The sequence below is a fragment of the Nuphar pumila genome, chromosome 1 (assembly GCF_984573655.1).
Source record: "Nuphar pumila chromosome 1, dmNupPumi1.hap1.1, whole genome shotgun sequence".
Lineage (NCBI taxonomy): Eukaryota > Viridiplantae > Streptophyta > Magnoliopsida > Nymphaeales > Nymphaeaceae > Nuphar > Nuphar pumila.
Window position 1 is genome coordinate 39767116 of NC_143249.1, and position 6487 is coordinate 39773602.

Sequence of the window (6487 nt, forward strand, 5' to 3'; positions counted from 1 at the left end):
AAATACTATCTAAGAATTTATTCTAAGTCTAAAATGCACAAAGAATCATGTTTGTGCAATGCAAATGCAGAGATATATGCTTTTGAGAAGAATAATTCAAAATTTTTGAATTTATTTAAGTGATTTTGGAATAAATTTGAGAATATTTGTGAAGAAATGGTTTTTGAAAGTTGAAGATGGACTTAGAGAAGTTAGATTTTGAATCTAACTTAAGGCTTGAAATAGATCTTGAAGAAGAGACTTTGAGTTTTGAAATAATCAAAGATTGAGATAGATCATGTATTGAAGAATGAAGAGAAAAAGAGAATTGGAACTCAGATAGAATTTTGAAGTAAAGATGAAATTTCAAAGTTAAAATGAACTTTGAATTGGATTCTCAAAAATCGATTTTGATCTTGGGCTTAAATTCAGAACCTGAAACAAGAATTGAGTTTGGAAATTGAATTTAGACTTTGGGAAATAGATTTGAAAATGGTCTTGGAAATAGAAATTGAAATTGGAATTTTAAAATCCAGATAAAATTTGAAAATAGAGCTGGATTTAAGAAATCTAGGTGGAAATCGAAAATGGAATTGGATTTGAGAAATCCAGATAGATTTTGAAAATAGAATTGAATTTGAAATCTGGATTTCAAGATGGAATTGGATTTGGAGTTGGATTTGAGAAATCTAAATGGAAATCGAAAATGGGATTGGATTTGAGGAATCCAGATGGGATTTGGAAATAGAATTGGATCTAAAATCTGATTTCAAGATGGGATTGGAAGATAGAATTGGATTTCCAGTTGAAGAAGGAATTGAATTTGGAATTGGTTTTGAGAAATCCTGAATTGATCCTAAAACCTGCCTTGAATTTAGAGAAAAACCAAATTTTGAGATTTAGAATCAATCTCAAAACCTTGATTTTGGATAAATGAATCAGATTGAGAATCAAGACTCAATCTTTAGATAGAACTTGGAGATTGTGGAAAAACTTGATTTTAAACTTGAATTTTGAAATCAGGAGATGAATCTGGGTTTTTAAATTTAAATTGAACTTTGAAATTGAATTGAATTTGAACTTGAATCTTGAATCTGGAAATGAATTTGGAATTTTCAAAGTTGAATTGAACTCTAAAATTTGATTTGGGATTTGAATTTTTGATTTTCAAAGTTAACTTGAAATTTGAAATTGGGATATTGAATTTTAGAGATGAATTCAAAATTTCAAAGTTAAATTGAACTTTGAAATTAGAATATTGAATTTTTGAATTTAAAAAAAAATAGAATTGAGAATAGGAAGATGAATTTGAATTTATGAATAAGAATTGAAGATTAATTTGAGAAATGAAGAAGATATTTGAAGGATTGTCTCAAAATCACTTGATTTTTGAAGAAAATTTTGAAATAATTTGAAAATATGATGTGATTCTATCCTAAATGATGAAATGAATTAAAGAATTTTGAAAATTGAATATTTGAAAAAGCATATTTCATTCTTTAAATGAATTGAAATAGGAATGAAAATATAATACATCTTTGACTATGGTCATAAGATGTATTATATAATAATCGTATTTAAATTCAAGTGAAAAATAAAACACAATTTTGGTGCCTTTATAGAGGTTAAAATGAAATTAACTTTCAATATATCCTGTCTATGGCCATTGATATACATTTTGAGTTAATTTTAAGTTAAACTCTGATAAAGGAGAACATTATTTAGAAATATGATGATTTTTTGAAAAGAGACCCAATGTGGATCCAGTGTTATTCCATAAAAGATGAAAATCCCAAGTTTTGTTTACACGTTGACTATGGCCATTGATGCAAATCGTCAACTTAGGATTTAATCACCTTTTATTAGAATGGTGCATGTGTCATTCGTGTTCCCATTCATGAATTTTTGAAATAAAAGAGAAGATGATATGAAAACAAGCATTCCTATAAAATATGCATGCTCATACATTCTAATCTAGTACTGAAAGAGAAAGATTCTCATTGATGTCTAACTATTACAAGTTTGAATGGGGATTAAAATCCTAGTCTAAGAAGGAAAACAACACTTTTTTTTTTGCATATTTCTTGCAAAACAGGGTTAGCATGAAGTAATATATGAAATATGAAAAGAAATTAAGAGGCTAGAATGCATATGATGATGCCTAAATGCTAAAATATATATGATATCTACAGGCTATACATGAGCTAGTAGGGGAGTGTTGATATAGGCTTGCTCAGGGGCGATAAAGATATGCTATGAAATGAGAGAAAAACTCCAACCCTCAATGGACTGTTGTGAAGAAGAGGAAACTATAACAATGCTGGAATCGGTTGATATGGACCGACCGTAGATACAACAGTGTATAGGGAATTAGAGGTAAAATGTTGTGGTATGTGAATGATGCATTTAGCAGGTTGCTGCTATAGCAGGTACGGATAGCATAGTGGGAGTTGCGAAGCACCGGTGAGGGATGGTGTTGAAGGAGGCTGGGTAAGGTAGTGCTAGATGTGGACTGTAGTGATGAAGGTGCAGCCTGTGTGAATGTGAATGTGAAGTGAAAAAGCTAGGGGCATATATTCAGGTAAAAAAAAAAGGTATGACAGGCAATGGTAGGTGTGAAGACTGGACAAGGTAGAATGAGGTGACGTAACAATGCACCTAAGAGACTATAGTCACTAAGATCCTCTGTGAAATATCTATGATATACTGTGTGGTATAGGTGAAAGGATGTAGGGAAAATGCATGGGATTAATGAAGGTGTATTATGCTAAGAGGGTTAGCAGCCAGTATGCTATGTGGGATAGTGTAAGTGAAGGAGGAAACTACTTAGGGGCTGCTAGATACTGTAAAATGGGTTGGCGGCAGGTGTTGTAGTGTATGCGCAGGGGATATGGTGGGAGAAATAGTGATGCTGGGGTTAGATGTTCATCAGGTGGAGCATACCACAGTGTGGAGTGGGTAGGCTGTGAAGATATGACAGAGATATATAGTAAGAAAAGGTGAAGAAAGGTGAGAGGCAACATCTGTAGTGTGGAGAATGGGATGAAGTTGGGGCTGGAATGAAGGGATTACAGCAGGGAATAAAAATGGGTAATGGAGATAAGCTGGGAATGTGAGGATATAATAGGTAAGAACAAGTGATATATGACACCAGAGGTATTATGAGTGCAATAACAACAGTGAGATGTTGTAGATGGTATAGGCAGCAAAAGGTGTTGCTGCGACAAACTGGGTACAGTTGATGGTGGTTTGATAAAGTAGTAGTAGGCATAACAATGTGGTGTAGGTGGCTGAAATGGATGATATGTGTAGGTAGATGTAAATGGTAGTGAAGACATACAATATGAAGTGTAGAGAAAACACATAAGTGATTAAGGGTACTGTGGAGGGGTGCCATTGGGGTATGCATAGGTAAAGAAATACATGTGCCAATGATAGATGCTATGGTACAAACCAAAACCTTGTTGATCACAAGGTGTATGGTAGTAGGTGTATGCTGGATGCAGTAGGTGAATAATGCATTTTGCAGGAATGACAATTTTGCAGAAATTCACAATTATAATGGATGATTATGAAGTGAGGGAGTGATATGGTATTTACAGCATGAATATCTTATCTCATTAGACAAACAAATTCTAGAAACATTCTGACATGAGATAGGATTGAATAATACCTCCAGTATCTGCTAATGGCTGTTTGGGAAGAAGGAAGTCATAAGGAAACCACAATACGAGCCATTCAAATTGATACATCTTAGCCTTCCACCTCAACTTGCTAACTACTGACAAGATCTAATTAGTCAAATTAAGCAAGGAAATAATTGAGATTATCCTAAGATGATTTTTGCTTAAGGTCTTCTCATCGAGAACCTGATGGAAATGACGGAACAAAACATTTTTCATTGGCCTAGCATGCTATCTTAACATGGGGACAAACATGATGGTATAAAATAAAAAAAAAATATGAAACCCAGGGGAGCTAGTCGGGTCTGAATGGTATATGAAGCCTTATGTTACCGACACAACTCATCGTGAGGGTCAAAAGCTCAAGCTTAAATTCATATGGTGTATACAGGGAACAAATTTGCAGTAAACATTGTCAATGCCTAAATATGACTATGAGCATCTATTCCTCCTCAAACACACGCACCCATATTCTTGTATAGAGAAAAGTTCAACAACTTCTAAATCTGTTGAACTAAATCACACAAATAATGATAGATCAATACAATACAACCAGGCTAGATTGTCAAACTGGATTTTTTTCTCTTTAGCTATTGCAAATGATAGACAAGCAATGCACACAGACTTTAAAACAGAAGGAATGCATTTTCACAGTAACATCTCATGATATTAACAAAGACAAGCATGTGATATGATCTGATATGATCTTCAATGACAGTGCTGAATGAGAGATTGAATGAAAAACCAAGAGAACTTTATTATTTAAACAGAAGCAGAGGCATCTTACGAGATACGACCCCCCAGCCATGGTGCTACTGGTCTTGGGTAGCACAGAGATCATAATCCAGTGATGAGGGTGTGTGATTATGTTATAGCAGAGCATAAACACATGCCTGTGACAAAGCTGCAGGGGTATCATCCCAGGAGACCCAGATCGTCTAGGTGGATGATTATTACTAACAACAGCACAATCCCAGAAATAGAAGTTGCAAAAGAAAATGCATAACATCTTCCAAATGACCCACTACAAGAATATAATCTCAGAAATAAAAATCGCCGGGATGCACGCCATCTTCAGATCACCCATTTCAATCACTCTTTCAGGAAAACAAACTAGTAACTCCAGATCGCAATTTACATGAAGGTAATCTCAGGAGACACAGATCGATAAATTGCAGAGATACAACAGAGAGCGATGACTGGAATGTAAATAAGATAAAGAATAAAAACAAAACGATGAAAAGGAAAGAAGAATGAGAGGAAATGATGTTATGAATTTGCAAAAAGGATATTAGACCTGAAGAAACTTTGTATTTACACAAACCAAATAAATTGGATAAGATGAATCGTAACACTGAAAACAAACAACAGAACAAAAAAAAAGAAGAAGAAAAAAATGTGTTGGAATTAACCACTCGTTCCGTTGATTATTGCACGGAGGTAGATCAACATTGCCATAGGCAATCTGATGTTACCGAATGTGCGTTAAAGGAATGAAACCGGGAAAATCAGGTAAAATCAAAATAAAAGGTGAAAGAAGGGAGGTGATACATATGCACTAGATGATGAAAATCTCAGAAATGAACAGGAACGAATCCAATTAAAATACTAAAACAAAACAGAGTAAGTAAAATGTGGAAAACATAGAAAAATTGCCATTAGATGAACGAATACATCCGAATAATGTATCCAAAATTTAGACAGGAAAGCCAATAAAAGATGAAACTAATGTGTGCGTTATTTGTTGTAGCTCTCAACACATCAAACTTCAGGGGCAATGTTGTTATAGCAATGTGTGTCATCGAGACTGCGATAAGCAGGTCGATGATACAATGTTGCCTTCGGTGAACAACAGAAATAAGAAGAGGAAAGACGACGAAGAATCAGAAAAATAAGGAAAAATAACATCGAAGAAGGGGGAAGAGGATAAGTTTCTTACCTGTAGATGCGTTCGACATTTAGTTGTTTGGAAGGGGAAACACCAGAGGAATGTAGAAAATGAAAAGGGGAAGAAGAAGGAGAAGGAGCAGATCGCTAAATGGTGGGGTAAAGAAGCGGTGAAGGAGAGGAGGCTTGGATTCCTCTTCTTATAGGCAGAAAGAGAAGGATCGAGAGAGATCGGGAGAGCTCGAGGGAGAGAGAGCGGGAGGTCTCTGCGGCTTCTCCCGTAACGGAAGGCCATTAGGATTTTCAACCTAGGTCCTCTAAATTTTGAAATTTTCGACAAGAAGGTTTAGTTACAAAAAAATTTCAAAAAGAAGGCCTATGTAGAAGTTTTTCTAAAAAATGGTGTAGGAAGCTATATTTTCTGGAAAATTTTCTTTTTATATTCTTTTTGATAAAAAATCTAAAGATATGAGGAAAATACATTTTTTTTTAAATGGGATCCACAATGAGGTTTTTTAAAGAATTTTATAAGATACTGGTTTTGAAATTGCAAGTTTTCCTAAAATGGGGTTTTTGTAAAAATTACATTATTTATTTCAGAAAATGACTTCAAAATGGATCTGGATCCAAGATTTTGGTAAATGTTCAAGTTTGGACCTTGAATGGGGATGAATTCAGATAAAATATCTTAGAAAATATCAAAGAATTGATTTTTTTTTATTTTTTTTGAAGAATAGAAGATCTGGGATCAGAATTGGATCCGGATATTCGACCTGGGTCTGAGATTGGGTCAGATATGAAAATTGAATTTGGATTCCAATGAATCTGAAAAATAAATGAAATTTTGATAAAAAATTGAACCGATTATTCAGAACATGGAGGTTAGGGGCAAAAGGAGAATTTTTTAGATTTTTTGGAAAATTTGAGGTGTTCACACT